This window comes from Ursus arctos, unplaced genomic scaffold, assembly GCF_023065955.2.
Source record: "Ursus arctos isolate Adak ecotype North America unplaced genomic scaffold, UrsArc2.0 scaffold_1, whole genome shotgun sequence".
Classification (NCBI taxonomy): domain Eukaryota; kingdom Metazoa; phylum Chordata; class Mammalia; order Carnivora; family Ursidae; genus Ursus; species Ursus arctos.
Genome location: NW_026622763.1, coordinates 50,507,874 through 50,527,234, shown reverse-complemented (window position 1 = coordinate 50,527,234; position 19,361 = coordinate 50,507,874). Strand labels below are relative to the sequence as shown.

Sequence of the window (19,361 nt, the reverse complement as noted above, 5' to 3'; positions counted from 1 at the left end):
CTTTGAATCCCTGACACTTCAGCCTGGGGTCAGTTCTCAGGAGAAGTGTTTCCCTGCATAAAAAATGTCTGGGGAAAGCTTACTATGGCCTCGTTTAAAAGGGAAAAAAGTAGAGGAGAAATACTGTTTTCAAGTACTTACATGTAAGAAATCTTTGAATGGGCTTCATCTATAGAAAATACAGATTTTCTGAGCAGTGGACCACAGTAATACATTCTAGTCCCAGGTCTAGTTTCCGGTTACTGAAAGATGTTCGGATGATCCGAGCATCCTCTTCAAGGAAGACTTTGAAGGGCAGATGCAGCTAGGTTTGTTTTGGGCGAGGCGAGGGGGGCTGCCTTCTTTTGACTCATCTTTGTGGCCTACTGTACTTTCACATAATAAACAAAATCTCAGAAACCTTCCCTTTAATTTCACTTATTGTTTTTCTAATGCCATTCATGAGGCAAGGCAACCCTTCTAATTAAGTGTACTTGTAGATGCAGGTGTTCCCATTAGAGAAATAAAAATCAATGGCAGATTGTGCTAATTTTCACAGCCAACAATATTGGCCCACATTATTGGACTGTGATTATAGTTAGTTTGCTGTCTGTTTATCTGTTCCTGACTTTTTTTTTTTAATGATAGCATCAAGTATAATTATCAAGTAATCTTCAGGGCATAAAAAGGAGCTTCATTCAACTCCTCAGTAATAACAGTCATTACTGTACTCTCTAAAAACAATTGGCTAGTTACTTGCAGCTTCCAAAAGCTCCCCAATCCGGAAAACTGCAAATTACATAGTAACGATTATTGAGGTTCTGTGGTAACTCCAGTCATAATTTCAATGTAATTGGTAGAGCGCGAATAACTATGAATTATGTCATATATACAGCCTATTTACAGGGAACTCACACGGTTATTTGTGGTATGCATAATAAAGCAAAATTTAAATTGAATGTTAATTTTAATAAAAATCACTTTTATACCTCATTTTCATTTGAATGGATACCATCTGTTTTAAGGTGCTAGCAAGGAGCAAAGAAAAAAATGAACTTTTAAATAATTATTTGTTGTTTCCACCTTTTCAAATTTAATGCTGAAAGCCCATGAATGAAACAAGAGACTTTGATACAGATTGTCCTCCACAGCAGGGGGTTGTCCAAGACATTAATAGACGTTAATTAAGAATATTGAGGTATTTTTCTAAGCATACGAAGAAAGCTCTTGGATTTCAGTTTGGTGTCAGATTTGTGGTCATTGTCCAAGTTTAGGATCATCTAGCAGCAAACCCTCAAGCCAGGGTTTGATCACAAGTAGTTTACTTGGGAGGTAAGCCCGGGAGACACCAGTGACGGTGCAGGGATGTGAGGACAGGAGGGGAAGGAAGCCAACAAGGCGCGCATTACCACTGTGGGCACCTGGCGGTCGATGCTTCGGGGGACGCTGGAGAGGATGCGAGGGACACACGTCAGAGAGTCCCAACCAGGGGCTGAGGAAGTTGTATTTACCCACCCACATATCGTCATCTGGAAATGGCTGAGGGATGCGTCAGGCTCAGTTACTCTCCAGGCTTGCTTCAAGAGTGGGCAGAGTGGGATAAGCAGCCAAGAGTGCTTCCTCAGACAGAGTCACATTCTGCAAAATGCCCCTAACATACGTGGCCGACTTTCAACTGAAGATTTGGGGTAACAGAGGGGATTTACATCTAAATGAACATTTAAACTGAATAGTAAACATTGCTATTTGTAAAGGTCCTTGCCATCCCTCCCCTCACCATTGTTTATGGGTTGAACTGTGTCCCCCCAAAAAGATATGTTGGAATCCTAATCCCTAGTGCTTCAGAATGTAATCTAATTTTTTTAAAAAATTTTTAAAGATTTTATTTATTTGAGAGAGAGCATGAGCCAGGGGAGGGGGGGTTGGACAGAGGGAGAGGGAGAAGCAGGCTCCCCACTGAGCAGGGAGCCCGATGCAGGACTTGATCCCAGGACCCTGAGATCATGACCTGAGTCAAAGGCAGAGGCTTAGCCTACCGAGCCACCCAGGCATCCCAGAATGTAATCTAACTTAAAGATAATGTCTATACAGAAGAAATCAAGTTAAAACAAGCTCTCCAGGGTAAGTCCTAATCTAATGTGACACAATCCTTATAAGAAAGGGGACATTTGGACACGGAGACAGACATGTGTGGAGGGAAGATGATAAGAAGAGACACAGGCAGAAGACAGCCATTTGCAAGCTGGAGAGATAGGTCTGGAACAGATCCTTCCCTCAGAGCCCTGGGGAGGAACCAACTCTGCCTACACCTTGATCCGGACTTCTAGCCTCTAGAACTGTGAGACAACACATTTCTGTTTTCAACCCACTCAGTTTGTTGTACTTTGTTACAGCAGTCCGAGGAAACCAATACTCCATTGTACCCAGGTCCCCACTCCACCAAGACCTTTCTCTTTCTCTCCTGTATTCCCACAATCATGCTCTTTTGCACAACAGGGAAAAATTCAAATTTTCTGTGATTTTATTGTGAAAAGCAAACGAATGCTCTTTAACTCCTTCGCATCAAGGTTAATCTGCAAGGAGGCTAGCAGTTCATGACCAATCCCATTCATTAGGCTTTCTTTACAAAAAAAAAAAAAAAAAGAGGGGCACCTGGGTGGCTCAGTCATTAAGCGTCTGCCTTCGGCTCAGGGCGTGATCCCGGCGTTCTGGGATCGAGCCCCACATCAGGCTCCTCCGCTATGAGCCTGCTTCTTCCTCTCCCACTCCCCCTGCCTGTGTTCCCTCTCTCACTGGCTGTCTCTGTCAAATAAATAAATAAAATCTTTAAAAAAAAAAAAAAAAGAAAGAAAAAAAGAAAAAAAATAGCAGTTCTTTCCCTACCAGTTAACTTGTTAACTGCTTGGCCTACCAGAATAAAGACCACACTTTCCAGCTCTCTTGCATCTAGATTTGGCCATATGACTATGTTCTGGCCAGTGGAATATAAACATAAGTATCTTAGGGTGATTTCCAGGAATGTTTCAAGGAAAATGACAGGAGGTATGAACCTTTATCCTCTTCTTTGTCCTGTCTTGTTGGTTATAGACAGATAGCTGGATATGGAATCGTCACTGGGGCTCAGGAAGGAGCCATTCCTTGGGAATGCAGGCCATGTTATCTAAAACAAGACAGAAGGAGCCTGGATCCCTGAGATCTTACTGGAGCAAGCCACAATAGTAGCCCTGGGATGCTCATTTTTGGACTTTTACATTAAAAAAAAAATTTTTTTTAAAGTTGTTACTCCCCTCCTCCATTCACAACTCAACCCATTTCTAACATATATTCCTTTAGCTACAGCTCCACCACAAATTGGAAAATTCCTTTAGCGTTTGCTAGCTGAAATCTCTAAGAGAAAGATCTTTCTAGACTCATTTTTTAATGCTTACAGCAGAGATGGATGGCTTCCACCAGAGATTTTGTCCCCTTTCCACTGTGTAGAGTCGGGCCTGGGAAGTAGTTGTACAATCTAGAAATACAGTCAACCTCGCATGTAGGGGAAGCTGTGTGTCTCACTTACAAGCCAGAGCTCTTAAGAAGCACCTGTTCTCACATCACCATCCTCTCTCTCCCTGTTAGCCTGCTGGATGAGAACTCTAAGGTGGTGGAGTAATTATATGGAAGGATACTGGGATCCTGAATTACCACGTAGAAAGCATCCTGCCAAATATCATGATGAATTATAAGGTGAAAAAGAAATAAGCATTGCTTGTGTAAACACCTGAAATTGGGAGATTTATCTGTTTCAGGAATTAGTATTACCCTAATACAAGGCAAATCTGTACATCAGGGTCCCCCTTTCTGACTGTGGACTGGACGCCTGTGGTGGACTGTATAACTGTTCAACAATATCTGGTTCCCCTCCCTGAGGAAGGATTATACTTCCCCATCGTCTTGATCCCGGGCTTGGCCATGTGCCTCGTGTTAGCCAGTAGAATGTGAGGAGATGTGATATGCTTAATTTCCATATAGAAGCCTTTAAGAGCCAGAGAATGATTCATCACTGGAAAAGAAGCAACTGGCCTGCAACCAGTTCTCCTTCTTCTTGAGATACAAACAGGCAGTAGGTGGGATTAAAAGAAAGGAATTATTCTTTGTAAATGTGCTAAGTACACCTCCTGGTGACAGACAACAGAGAATCATCACCTAGGGAATGCTTTCAGCAGGAGGTTTATCTAGGTTGCTTAAGGTAAACAAATCTGAAATTTATGCATTTATGTGGCACGGCCCACTGGAAAACCGTCAGTCAGCTATGTAATGATTAGAGTACAAACTGTAGATATTTCATAACTGAAAATCTCCCTTTTTCTAAGTGAAGCCTTCCTTAAAATTTTAAATCTGAACAAGAATGTGTCCTAATGCAGAAAGGGAGAACCGCACTGGCAGTCCCAAGTTTCTCCATGTTTCATTTGTATCTTAAGATTACCCGTATCTTTTGAATCATTAATACATTTCCATATTGGATAAGATCTATGATCCCTCTGAGTCTGATAGGACAATTCAACCTTTTGTATTATCTTGGCCGTTTTGTTCCTCTGCTGTAGTGACCAGCAATGCCCCAGTAGGTGGGTACCCCTTCAACCTATCTGGAATTGAAGACAGTTTGGAGAGGAACCCGACCTGGCATGTCACAGACATGGAGTATGATCAGGAAATAACCCCATGTTCATCACCCCTCTCCCCACCATATTCTTCGAAGCCACTAATACTGTGGGTGTTACTTGTTATGGCAACGTACCCTAACCTATCCTGACTATCCTGGCCAAGTTTAAGGTTGGAATACATGCTTAGATCCATACCTTCATCAGGATATTCTAGGCAGGACAGTCCCTTAGAAGGGGCTATGGGCAGGTAGGTAGAGTAGTCATGTTTACTGCCTCACTGTCACTTTATCTCTGACCACTGGCACTCTCCATAGTCCTTTGCAATAGGATTGAACAACTGTATTATTTAGGATTCTTTTGATTGTAAATGTCATAAACTCAATTCAAATAACACTGGCCCACTCTCTTACATCATACACAAAAATTAACTCAAAATGAATTGAAGCTTTGAATGTGAGACCTGAAATCATAAAACTCCTAGAAAAAAATATAGGCAGTAAGCTCTTTGACATAAGTCTTGGCAAAGAGTTTTTAGATTTGACATCAAAAGCAAAGGTGACAAAAGCAAAAACAAAGTGGGACTGTATCAAACTACAAAGCTTCTGCTCCGCAAAGGAAACCATCAACAAAACAAAAAGGCAACCTACCAAATGGGAGAAAATATTTGCAAATCATATATTTGATAAGGGGTTAATATAAAAAATATATAAACGACTCATACAACACAACAGCAAAAAAACGCAATCAGATTTAAAACTATGCAGAAGAGGGGCACCTGGGTGGCTCGGTCAATTGAGCATCTGACACTTGATTTCAGCCCAGGTCATGACCGCAGGGTCATCAGATCGAGTCCTGCATTGGGCTCCCCACTTAGTGGGGAGTCCGTTTCTCTCTCTCTCCCTCTGCCCCCCTCCACCACTCGCGTGATCCTTTAAATAAATAAATAAATAAATCTAAAAAAAATTAATAAAAAAAATAAAATTAAAATAGGCAGAAGACCCGAAGAGATGTTTTTTCCCAAAGAACACATACAGGTGGCCAACAAGTATATGAAAAGATGCTCAACATCACTAATCATGAGGGAAATGCAAACCAAAACCACAAACAGATCATGTCACACCTGTTAGCATGTCTATTAACAAGAAGACAAGAAATAACAAGTATTGGCAAGGTTATGGAGAAAGGTGGAAGCTCATGCACTGTTGGTGGAAATGTATATTGGTGCAGCCACTATAAAAACAGTATGGAGCTTCCTCAAAAAAAAAATAAATAACAGTATAACTACCATATGACCCAGCAATTCCGACTTCTAGATATTTATACAGAGAAAATGAAAACACTAAGTCAAACAGGTGTATGCAGTCCCATGGTCACTGCAGTATTATTAACAACAGCCAGGACACGGAAGCAACCGACAACATGCAAGTGTCCATCAGTGGATGAACGGATAAAGAAAATGTAGTATGGAATTTTACTCAGCCACAGAAAAGAGGCAGTCTTGCCATTTGCAATGACATGGATGTACCTTGAGGTCATTATACTAAGCGATATAAGTCAGACAGAAAGATACTCTATGATCTCACTTATATGTGGAATCTTAAAACAAAAATGAGATCCAAGCTCAAAAATACAGAAAACAGATTGGTGGCTGTCAGTGTCAGGAGTTGGGGGTGGGAAAAATGGGTAAAGGGGGTCCCAAGTTATGAGCTTTGAATTACAAAATAAATCAGTCTTGGAATGTCAGGTACAGTATGGTGACTATAGTTAATACTGCATTGCATATTTGAAGATCACCAAAAGAATAAATTTTAAAAGTTCTCATTGCAAGAAAAAAATTGTAACTATGTAAGATAGATGTTAACTAGACTTATTGTGATGGTGGTTTACAATATATACAAATACCAAATCATGTGCTACATTTGAAATTAATAAGTTATATGTCAATTACAGCTCAACTTAAAAAAATTCAGACTGAAATATTCCTTATACCCAGACTCCTGTGGTCCCCCAAAATCTTCTCCAGGCCCGGAATGCACCCACAGTGGACTAAAATACAGAATGGTCAGAGGACAGATGGTCCCTGCCTAGAATAAATCACCACCGTATTTCTGCTAGCCGGTGCCACTGTCTTGAATAATAACGACCCTGTAGATGTCACACTTCGGTCTTAAGGACCAAAGAGTTCCAACCTGCCTTATCAGATGCCCCCGATTCCAGACCCTTGGCTTCTTGCTAAACCACCGATTGCTGGAGGCCACCCCCGTCTTCTGCCTCTTTGGTTCCAGACTCCTGAGCTGCTGAGCTCCCCTGGTCTCTCCGGGCTCTCAGGGGTCCTTGGTACTCCTGGGCCACTTTCGACCAGCGTAAATCAGCTGCTGCCTCTACCCCCATCTGATAGCTGCCTCTGAGGGACCAAAACACCATTCACACCCCTGCATTTGGTAGCTGAAGCGAAGTAAATTTGAAATGTCACACTTGGGCTGGCTACAATTGCCGGCTGAGAGAAGCCGCGAGTTTGCCCACTAGGCGGCGTCTACCGAGCCCAGAGAGAGAAGCTTTCCTGTTGAGAAAGCACAAAGGAAGTGTTCTTTTGCTTCTCTTCTGCCTTTCTATTTATTCTGCTCACCACCATCACCCCCCGCCCCCCCTCCAACCCTAAAAGTAACCTTCAAACAAGGCCCCTTTCTACTTCTTCCTCCCTGGAGGATTCCAGCTTCTCTCAGACTCCCCTGACTGGAGTAAGGCAAGAAGGCTGTTCCTTACCTTAAGTCCGCAAGGACTGACAAACTAGTTTTGCCACTGGGTTGTAATTGAGCCTGCTGAGTGCGGGTAACCCTACCTCCTCCCATCCCTTCCTGTCAGCTGATTTTCTCCAAAGTCCACAACAAGCTCAGCCACCCGTTTTCTTCTCTTTTCTTCCCCCCCCCCCCTTATGTTTGTTCCGTTTTACATTTACTTTGGAAGGCAGTGCAGCAGCAGAAGAGAACGTCTTCTATCAATTCAGCAGGACTTACCTACAAGGACTATAGGGGGCCTGAGTATCCGTGAGGGCACAAGTGCACTGGGGTTCAGCCTGCGAATCTGCTCCCACAAAGTAAAAACTAAAGCTATGCTGATGAAAGACATTGCTCTCTGGAGGTTGGAGTTGTGCCTCTGAGTTCTTCACAGCAGCTGATTGTCTATAACCATTTTCCCGGCCCCATGTGCATGGAAGTAAAAATACGGTCATAGCATTAGGGGCAAAACCCCGTCTGTTATCAGAGGGAACGCCAGGCCTGCTCAAATTCTCCCTAGCTAGTTCAGAAAGCCCCAGGAGTGCAAGTGGGGGTGCTGTCCTTCAGGTACCAGGGGACACTCACCATTTCCTCCAGCCGGGCTGGGGCGCACTCACCACTGCCTCCTTCCGGCTGCGGCTCTTGCTGGGATGCACCGAGGGCCCAGGCAGGGGCTGCCCAGCCAGCCGCGGCCATGATACGCTCTCCTGCGTCCGTCCGCAGGCCAACCCCGCTTCCCTCCATCAGGAAAGGACCCGAGGCCGCCGCACGTGGAGCCATTTCCTCGATTGGGCCCCACGTAGTTGCCTTTGCGCCTTCCTTCCAAGGTGTAAGTACTTAAGACTCACAAATCGGTTGAGCCAGCTTCACGCCCTTTCCTTTGTTTTGCTTCTCCAACGTCATCTGGGGAAATAGTCATCGCTCCAGGTGGTTTCTCCCCTCTAGGAAAGGGTAGGGCAGCTTGCCCACTCTCGGAGGAACCTGAGATCTTTGGGGCTTAATCTGTCATGACTACACATCCATTGTAAGCATTTTTGAACAGTCCTAATTCCGTGGAGTAAAACATGAAACTGTGTCGTCTTCCAGTCTCTGGTCCCAATTGTTGAACCTCTTTTTCTCACTGTGCAGTGAACCCTTTAGCAGCAGCTTATACGCCTCAACGTCCTTATCACTCTTGATTGGTGAACAACAGTCCGGCTTTTTTTTTTTTTTTTTTTTAAGCACTAAAAAGGGTCACTTTTAAATGTCATCTAAAAATAACCACTGTTTACAAGTTGCCATATTTTTCCCGGAGACTTTATTTTACATGGCCGTGTATTTTCAACTAGGGTTCACCACTGAGACGCAAAGGCAGTTTTAAAACCCACATTTAATCCTCAGCAGGCGTCACGATTTCAGCAACCTCCTCACCTCCCCTATACACACACACTCACACCAACATCCGGAGTTGCCCCGGGGAGCAAGGCGGCGGAGGGGACGCACGCGTCCTGACGCCAGGTGTGGCCCGCCCTACGCACCATCTCGCCATCCGCGCGCACTCCGCGTCTTCCAGAACCTTCCACATGGGCTCGCTGCCGGCGCCCGTCAGGTCGCTGCACAACAGCGCCCCCCCCCCCCTCCGCCCCGGCCCCAGCCCCCGAGGCCAGGCGTGGGGTGGTCAGGCAAGCCCGGTCCCCTCACACTCCTCATGCCCGGATTTCCTCACGCCCGGATTTCCTCACCTCCCAGGCTTCGGACACGCGTCCCGAGCTGCCCAGGCCCTGCTCTTCAGTCCGTTTCCCCATCTTGCCCGCCTTTGTGCCTCCAGGGACCTGAGGCGGGAGGGGCGCGCTGTGAACTGGGGTGCCCCTCTAGTGGAGGGGGCTCTGGCTCCTCTGGGATGCCTCCTCCCCCTTGACTGCCAGGCTCCAGCGGCTCTGGGCTGATGGGCCCCAACTCACAGTCCTGAGCAAGCCCTTCGGCCCTCTCTGGGGAGGAGGTGGGGTTGGAAGTCTGGTGCGAGGCCACGACTAGTGTTGGAACGGCCAGTTCTGCCACCTCGCGGTAAGCTGTGAGTGGGGCGAGCCACTGAACGGTGGTCAGTTCTCTTTAGAACGTGAGCACACTGCGTGTTGACTCCGTAGTTGGATCTAAGCACCAATTTGGGGACAAACAGAAAAGCCTCCCTCAGAAGCCTACTCCAGAATACAAAACCATCCCTCATGCCCTCTTTCCCTCATACACACATGCTTTGAGGACCAGGAGCAGAGGCAAAGCCTGAAACCGCTCACCAAGCCACATCTTCCTGCCCTTTGGTCTGCCTGTTGTTCCTGCATTCATGCCCGCTGGGGTCACCGAGAGCACCCTGATGGCCAAGCAGTGCTGGCATTGGAGCAGAAGCAGCTGCAGCCCTGGCCGCCGCTAGCTTTGTGCCTTTCACCCTGCTCTCTTCCCTTGAGTCCTTGAAATGTATCTATGGCTGGGGGAAAAAAATACCCTGCAAAGTTAACCACTTTGAAGCCATCGTCATTAGCGTCTTTTTTCAAACCAAACTTAATCCGGTAATGTGAGATCTAGACATAAGGCATGGCCCTTTCCCCAAAAATCCCCATGTGGATTCCACTGTTATGTGGCTACAAAACCATACCTGCTTGCGTTCTGCGTGTCTCACAGTTTGTAGTGAAACAACTTCTCTTCTTACCACCGCCTCTTCAGATTTCTGATACTAGTTCTTAGGAATAATCCAAGGGCTGCCTCTTCAAAAATTAAAATCTCAACAAGACATTTCCTGCTGAACTTAAGGGATTCCTGTTCACACCAAATCATTGTCCTTAGAACACTGTCTCTTTTCCTCAGATGAAGTTTTTGTCAGGAGGTACTTTGGCCCCCAGTGCGAATTTAACTCATGGTGGATCCTACCTATAGCACCCCCCACCCCAAAGATGTCCTTGTGCCTTATCCCCGAAATGATGAATGTGTTACGTTACATGGTAAGAGGGAGTTTGCAGATGTGATTAGATTATGGATCTTGAGATGGGGAGATTATGCTGGGTTATTTAAGTAGGCCCAGTGTAATCACAAGGGTCCTTGTAATGGAAAGAAGGGGGCAGGACAGTCAAAGACGAGGATATGAAGTAGGGCTATGAGCCAAGGAAGTCAGACAGCCTCTAGCAACGGGAAAAGTCAAGGAAATAGAGTCTCCCCTAGAGCCTCCAGAAGGAATTCAGCTCTATCTCTGGGACTCTTAAGAACATAAATTTATGTTGTTTTAAGCCACTAAATTTGTGGTCGTTACAGCAGCAATAGGAAACTAATATAGCCCTTTGGACAAACTGAGCCATTATTAAAGAATCTTAGGGTGAACATAGTGTAGGCTTCCAAGGTGGGACCCCTGTTCCATCTGTTATGTCAAGGCCAAGATTTCCTAGGCTTCTCACATGTTGCTTTACACATGGAATCCTTATTGTCTAAGGCTTTATGACCTCACTTCAGGAATATCCTCAGCCTGTCTAGGGTCAAGTGTCCATCCCTATGGTCCAGGGGATGGAATGTCCTGATTTGCCACACCTGAGTCAGGAGATCCCTAGGGAGTGGGCTCATCCCTTCAAATTATACTGGGCAAGAATAAAGAAAGGATATTCTGTCAAAGGAAAGTTAGAGTAATGTGATCAGAAAAAGACTAGACGTCAGGCAGGCATAAAACACAGATGTTTATAATGGAGGCTGAGGGAATCAGGAGGAGAATTTTTGTAAGTGGTTTTATTAGAATATTAAAGCAACCTTGTATTATAAAAAATTCCAGTCTTCAGCCCAAAATATAGTAAAATCCCTTTTACTAAATTGCTTTACATCATTTGCTCAGATTAAAGGATTTTAAGATTCTTGCAGGTAAATTTGATGCATGTATCTGGTTTCCTTTATCTGTAAGAGATAACAGAATTGCCATAATGCCTAGGAGCAGGGCCCCTTGATGTGACTGGAACATTTCCTGTTGAACAAAGTCACCTTATCTAATAGTTACCCTTTCCAGCTTCAAGGCAGCAAATCCCTTGGATCACTGTGCTTTCAACCCAGCCTCACAAACGATGCCCAGGGAGCAAAGTTAGAGAGCCCATTCTCAGAGAGGGGCTATTAAAAGGCTTCAGTAAAGAAAAGTTCAAACACATGCAGATCAATGAAAAAGAAAATTACCCAAATGGAAGGTCTGAGATGTAAGAACATACCATGCATAAATTGAGTGGTAAATACGTGGGTATAACTAAGCAAAAATCTATTGAATAAAGCTATTAATAATACACGGATCGTACGGTTAAAAAGACCTAAGATACTGGCTAACAGCGGCACGTGTATTAGGAGGAGGATCAAAGTGACCTAAGGTTCTTACATGATTTATGAGGAAAGCAAATTATTAACTTTTGAAATGGTAAAGTATTGAAATGGTAAAGTATTCATGCTAATTTATTTAGGGTGAGCGATGAAAAACAGACATCAAGACTGTAATTTAGGAGCAGTTCTAGTCTCATAAGTTAAAACTGAAGAACAGAAACAAGAGACGAAACTCAACTAATTAAAATCTTCTACAAGAAAGGGAGAAAAACATAAAAGGATAGGACAAATAGCACAAAATAACATAGAATTAATCCAAATATAGGAAAGGCAGCCAAAAAAGTGGGTCAGCATGTAATGATAAAAGTTATGACTCACCAGCAAAATATGACAATTATAAACTTGTTTCTACCCAATAACAGAGCAAAAATTAAACTACAAGGGAAAATCAACAAATCCATCACACATAGAATTGAATGACAACAAAACAATTGTGTGTCAAAACGTGTGGTATATAGCTAAAGGGATGGATGCTTGAGGGAAATATCTATCCTATACTTCCACTAGAAAAGAAGAAATGCTCAAAATTAATGGCCCAAGCATAGAACTTGAGAAGTTAGAAAAAGTTACAGTAGAGAAGACTTAAAAAAAAAAAAGTAGAAGAAAGGAAATCATAAACGCAGAAGCAGAAATTAATGAGGTAAAAGCAATCATACAATAGAGAGTATTGACCAAGACATTCTCCGAACAGTTTAATGGAACTGACAAGGCTCTGCTGAGATTAATCAATAAAAAAAGAAAGCAGGGGTGCCTGGCTGGCTCAGATGGAAGAGCATACGACTCTTGATGTTGGGGTTGTGAATTCAAGCCCCATGTTGGGTGTAGAGATTACTTATAAATAAAATCTTAAAAAAAAAAAAAACACAGACACAAATTACCAGTATAAGGAAAAAAGGGAAGACTATAACTATGGATGCAACAGATTAAAAAAAGAAGAGGTAATTATGGACACCTTTATGCCAATAAATCTGAAAACTTAAAACCTATGTAAAAATTCTTGGAGAATCTAACTTGCAAAAGTGGACTCAAAAAGACATAAAGGTCATTTCCAGGTGGTGCGGGATGGAGTGGCCAACGGTCTGCAGAGCAACATATCTGAGTTTTAATGTGACTGCTGTGCCACGTTCCTCACCCGTGACTCTGCGTCTGTGGGGAAGACACACTGCAGTGGTAGGAAGCACAAAGAGAATGTGAAAGACTATCAGAAAGGGATGGAGCGGGTCAGAGCCTGATCCACAAAATGCCTGCCGCATTCAACAAGGAAAGCTACCTCTACTCCATTCCCTGCTTCTCCTCCTGCAGCGGCAATGACCCCACCTCCCCCCCATCTCCCGGGTCCTCCTTGCCCTGGTATGATGCCAGCACCCCATATGGGGGGCCCTCCCACGATGCCAATGATGGGTCCTTCCCCTCCTGGGATGATGCCGGTGGGACCTGCTCCTGGAATGAGGCTGCCAATGGGAGGCCACATGCCAATGATGAGACCTCCCACCCGTACCATGATGGTGCCCACTTTGGTAGTGGGACCAAAAAAAAAAAAAAAAGCAATTTTCATTTGTATTGTGAAATGTGAAAATAAAATTGTCAACTCATTTAATTAAAAAAAAGAAAAGACGTGGAAAACAAATTATTTATGAGTAATACTACATGAACTAAACATTTATTTATTGCAGAAACTTAACAAACTAGGAATAAAAAGAAATTTCTTAACCCCAATAAAGGGCATCTATGAAAAAACCTAAAGGAAACATAAAACTGAATGGTGACCGGTGAAAGCATTCCCTCTAATATCAGGATTAAGGCCAGGATGCCTGCTACCAACACTTCTTTTCTGCATTGTACTGTATATCCTGACCAGAGCAGCATATCAAGGAAAAGGGGTGGGGGAAGGTATAATAATCAAAAAGGAATAAATAAAGCTGTCATTATCCATTAATGGTATATTTCCCTATTTGGAAAACACTAAAGAATCAAAATTATTTGAATTTTAGCAAGCTTTCTGGATACAAAATCATTACCCCAAAGACAATTATATTTGCATACATCAGCAACAGTCAGTTAGAAAATGTCATTTTTTAAAAAGATTTATTTATTTATTTTACAGAGAGAGAGAGAGAGAGCATGTGTGAGCAGGAGAGGGACAAAGGGGGAGGGAGAGAGAGAATCTAAAGCAGACTCTGTGTTGAGTGTGGAGCCCGATGTGGGCTCAGTCTCACAACCCTGAGATTATTACCTGGATTGAAACCAAGAGTTAGACGTCCAATTGACTGAGCTACCCAGGTGCCCCTGGAAATTGTAATTTTTAAAAGATGCCATTTTTGGGTGAAATAGATCAAGGGGGTTAAGAATACACTTATCATTACGAGCACTGAGTAACATATAGAATTGTTGAGTTGTACACCTGAAACTAGTATAATACCATATGTTAATTATACTTCAATAAAAAAGATGCCATTTAAAATAGCAACCATATAAAGTACCTCGGAATAAGCCTATCAGAAATAGTGCATATCCATTGTAAAACTTTACCGAAAGACATTGAAGATGACCTAGTTAAACGGAGATACGACTACGATTATGATTACTACACTCAATATTGAAAATATGCTCGTGCTCTTCAAACTGAGTCACTGCTTCAATAAAACTCCAATAGGATTTTTTTGTGGAACTTGATGAATTGATTCTAAAATTACATGGAAGAGTAAAGGGCTAATAATAACTCTCACTCTTGAAGAAGAACCAAACACCAAAAAAAAAAAAAAATTTCAAGACAAATAGAGACTTAAATGTGAAAGGAATAAAACCATAAAACTTAGAAGCCAATATATACATGAAAATATCTTAATGACTTTAGGATAGGGAAGAATTTCTTAAGACACACGAAAAAGCAGAAAATGCAAAGATAAATACTGATGAATTCTACTACATTAAAGTTAAGAACTTACGTTTCCAAAAAAAGACCATTAATCAGATGAAAATTCAAGCTCCAAATTAGGAGAAGATATTTGCTAAACGTATAATCAAAAAGAATTAGTACTTGGAATGTATAAAGGACTTCTAAATATCATAAGAAAAAGACAACTCAACTGAAAATTGGACAAAGGGCATGATTTAGGCATTTCATAGAAAAGAGAACACAAATGATTCATAAAAATGTGAAAAGATGCCTCATTTTTAATCAGGGTAAGACAAATTAAAACCACAATGAGATATTACTTCATACTCACTAGACTGGCAAAATTCTGAAGCCAAGTGATGGTGAGGTTATGGACCATCGTGCTGCTGGTTAATGTGCGACCTGGTATGACCGCTCTGCTTTACTCAGTGAAGTTCAACAACATGACCAGCAATTTCACTTCCAGATATAAATCTTAGAAAAATATTTTTTACACGTGCACCAGCCAGCAAGTACAAGAATGCTCATAGCAACATTGGCCCTAAAGGCAGAAAACTGGAAAAAATTCATACATCTACCCCCAATAAAATGGATAAACCAACTGAAGTATATTCATGCGATGAAATAGCCATAAAAATGAATGAATCCTGGCTGGAACCATCATCAAAGGTAAATCTCAAAAACATGAGGCTACCACCTAAGGCTGTGATCGCAGGCTGTGGCCATGGGTTCAGCAGGCACTGAAATCTAGTCTATGCTCCATGTGCCAAGCTGTACACACTGGCACAGGGACGCCTGTCCCTGAAGGGAGGGGTGCCTTTTTTACTTTTTAAAACTGCACAAGACCCTCTATAGGTTAGCTCTGGTCCTACAAAATCATAAGGTTGAATAGAAAGACAAATCACAGAAGTACATATATTCTGTATTATTGTATTTCTATAAAGTGTGAAACCAGGTAAAACTAAACAATAATGATTCATATATATGTGGTAAAACTATACAGAAAAACAAGAGAGTGATTAATGCAAAATTCAGAATAGTGATTATTTCTTGGGAAAGAGGAAGCATCCAGTTAGGAAAGGTTCATGATGGGTTGGACAGCAATAAGGTACTGATATTCTATTTCTTTAGCGGAGTAGTGGGTACGCAAGTATCATGTCGTCATTCTTTATCCTTTACATGCCTGTTAAAAAAAAAACCCTCCTTATATATTCCACATAATGATTTTAAATAAAAGGGACTCCACCCAAGAGTACTGCCTGAGGAGAAGAACTTCCAACATAAGGTTTGGACAGGGTAGATTGCCAAGGGGCCCAGAGCTGAGGGTCTGAGTTCTAAGTGGTCGCAGGAGAAGAGACGTTGACTGCCTCACATGCGATGAGGTGGGAGGGCCTCAATGGGATGTGTCAAAAGTGCTTCATGAAAAAGCAAATTAAAACCACAGCAAGATACCGCTATTAGAATGAAAACATATGTCCATACAAAAGCTTGTATACAAAGGTTCATAGGAGTATTATTTACAATAACCAAAAAAGTGGAAACAACTCCAATGTCCATTAACTAATGAATGGGTAAATACAATGTAGTGTATCTCCAAGTGGAATATTAGTCAGCAATAAAGGGAATGAGATATTGATAAACGCTACAGCACGCATGAGGTGCTCAGTGAAACAAGCCAGTCACAAAACCAGATTGTGTGATTTCATTTATATGACGCATCTAGAAAAGGCAGATCTGTAGACAGAAAGTGGATGAGTGGTATGCTAGAGGGAGTGCTTGTGTGGGAATGAAGAGAGACCGCTCATTGGTATAAGGTTTCTTTTTAGGATGATGAAAATGTTCTAAAATTGATTGTGGTAATGGAGACACATCTCTCTGAATATACTGCAAACCAGAAAGTTGTACACTTTAAATGGGTGAATGATATGGTCATGTAAATTATATCTCAGTAAAACTATAACCAAAAAAAGAAAGGTTAAAATTTTTAAAAAATTGATAATACCAACTATCAGAATACAGAGCAATTGGAAAATTTGTACATTGCTGGTGAGAATGCAAAATGGTACAGCCACCTTGGAAAACACTACAGCAGTTTCTTGTACAGTCAAACACACTCTATACAGTCTGATCTAGCAACACCCAGGTTAAACGAAAACCTACGTTACACCCAAGTCTGAATACTAACATTTATAGTGAATTTTAATTGCCCCAAAGTGCAAACAACGCAAATTTCCCTGTGTGAGGAAATGGACAAACACATCAGTACATCCGTACAAACGGAACACGACGCACTAATAAAAGGAACTAACGACTGATGCCGACAACGAGGATGAATTTCGAATGCATTGTGTGAAGTGAAACAAACCAGACTCAGAAGGATGCATGTTATGTGATTCCATTTACATGATGGGAAAGGCCAAACTCTAGGACAGAAAGCAAACCAGAAGTTGCCAGGAATTAGGGACTGGGAGAGGCGCTGCCTATAACGGGACAGGGGGACATTTATTGGTGTGATGGACTGTTCTGGATCTTGATTGTGGTGGTGGTTACAGGACTGAATGGGTTTGTCAGAACTCACAGAATACTATACACAGTATACTATAAGGAATGACTTTTATTGTATCTTAGACTTTACCTTAATAAAAGAAAAATCCCCATTCCTCCCCCACTCCCAAATGGTCCCATGAGAAAAAAAATTTCACAGACCAGAGGCCCTGATGCTAGATGAGAATTTATCAGCTACGTAAAATTGTGCCTTTCTTACTTTAACCCCTCTGCCCCTAGGGAAAATGCAGTAACTAGGGAGCAGAGATGAGCTGAAAGAGGAAAAAAAGAAGCTGACCTTGTCCCACCACCAGCCTGTCTCCCCCTAGCACTATGAGATTGCAGCCTAAAACAGTGCCAGACCAAGGGAGGGGAGAAACTCTCTGTTGTATAAAAACTTGAAGTCTTCCCTTATTACATTGAGCTGGACATTTGATTGCTAAAATGAAACTGTTCTTGTAACTGAGAGGCCAGAAAAGCTATGAGATTGACCTGAATTCAAACAGGGGCGTGCAAAGAATCATACCTCAGAGGGGATTGGAAGGAACAGTGGCAGAAAGAAGAAAGTGACTTTAGGATCATCTCCCTGTGGAACCTGGTCTTACGACAACAGTTATGTGTGCGGTCAGTATGCTCATTACAAAGGACTCTTACCTAATCCCTCCATGTGCTGAAGAGAGAGCTCCTTGTATTCCAAGTGAGTGAAATAGTATTATGAAAGCTTAATAGAATGTAGAAAGTGGGTCCTATTTCCTAATGATCCAGCACCAACACATATTCCCTGAAAAAGTGAATCAGGCCCACCGTACGAGCAGGAACAGCAGCAAGGCACGATCCCGTGATCTTAGAGGTATTCAGATACCACAGAGGCCAAGTGCTGTAAGATCCCCATTAGAAGGAACATTTGTCTGCCATGCACATCGCTGTAACCCCAGTGCCTAGAACAGTGCCTGCGACAGAGGAAGAAAACAGGTTTTGAATGGCTGCATGAATGGAACTCCAAGGTGCAAACAGGAAAATGAGAAACAGGGATGGCTTTTTTTTCTCTGGGCTTGAATCTCAAATTTTATTTAATTGCAATCAGAATGATTGTACAGATCAGGGGTTTGGTAACCTATGACAGTGGGTTGAGTCCCAGCTTAAGAAGGGCAGTGACCATCACCTGTGGCAGCTGGTGGAGAGGGGATGGGCTGCGGTGATCTGTAACCATCCCTGGAAAGCTCTGTGCATGAAACACAAACTAGAAGAAAATTTCGTTCAAATTCTCCATGGAGAATATTTTTATTTATTTATATTCTTCTTGCATACTCTAAAACGCACAGTGTGAATTTCCTTTCCTCAAAAACAGTTGTGAGCCTGGTCAATTTATCGGAGCTCTTCAGAAGGTCCTCGGAAACGTTGCCTTAGGTTTGAGCTAAGCAAGTCACAGAGATTGGTCATGAACTACTACAAAGTTACAGGAGATCTAGTTATTATCCAACGGTTACTAGAAAAGCATTGAGAACATTAGACAGATAGCCAGACAGGGAGGGTAATAGAAGAGCAGACGCTGTTTAAGTTCTGGGATTTCCAATCAGATGACTCTATGTACAGTACCAGAATTCTCTTACAGACAGTCAACTTACGCTTTGATCATTATTTTAAGGGCACTCTAGTATAAATACAAGTCTCACTAATTTTTATCTTTTTTCTTTGGCTCACAAAATGCACGAAAATACCATAAACAGTTTTCTGAACTTACTGCATTAATATATAAATAAGATACATTACAAATGGGAAGAAAATACAAGACGCCTCTTTAAGATGGTAAATCTCTGAATATAAATAAGCAATTATTTCATTTACCTACAATTTAAACAGTCATTGAAATCATTACATGTGTTCTTTCTCTATCCCCCGCCCCCGAAGGTCAGACAACAGAAATATACACAATCTACGCAAATTAGTCCCTAAAAATACAACCACAGTACACCTGTAACAATGACTCTGCTACGATTTTCCCCTAACTGGATGCTAATGGAGAGGGTGTGACTCTTGTCATCTAGTGGTACTTCGTCTCATCCGTCATCTCTTCAGGTTAGGAGAAACACTGACAACGAGGTCAACTCTCGCCAGCAGTATGTCCCTTGGTGCCTATGACACAACATCTTGAAAAACATC

The 19,361-nt window shown here is 42.3% G+C and overlaps 1 pseudogene; it reads left to right on the top strand.

Annotated features, from left to right (window-relative positions):
* Positions 1–10,341: 10,341 nt before the first annotated feature.
* Positions 10,342–19,340, top strand: LOC113248301 (U1 small nuclear ribonucleoprotein C-like; annotated as a pseudogene).
* The last annotated feature ends 21 nt before the right edge of the window (positions 19,341–19,361 follow it).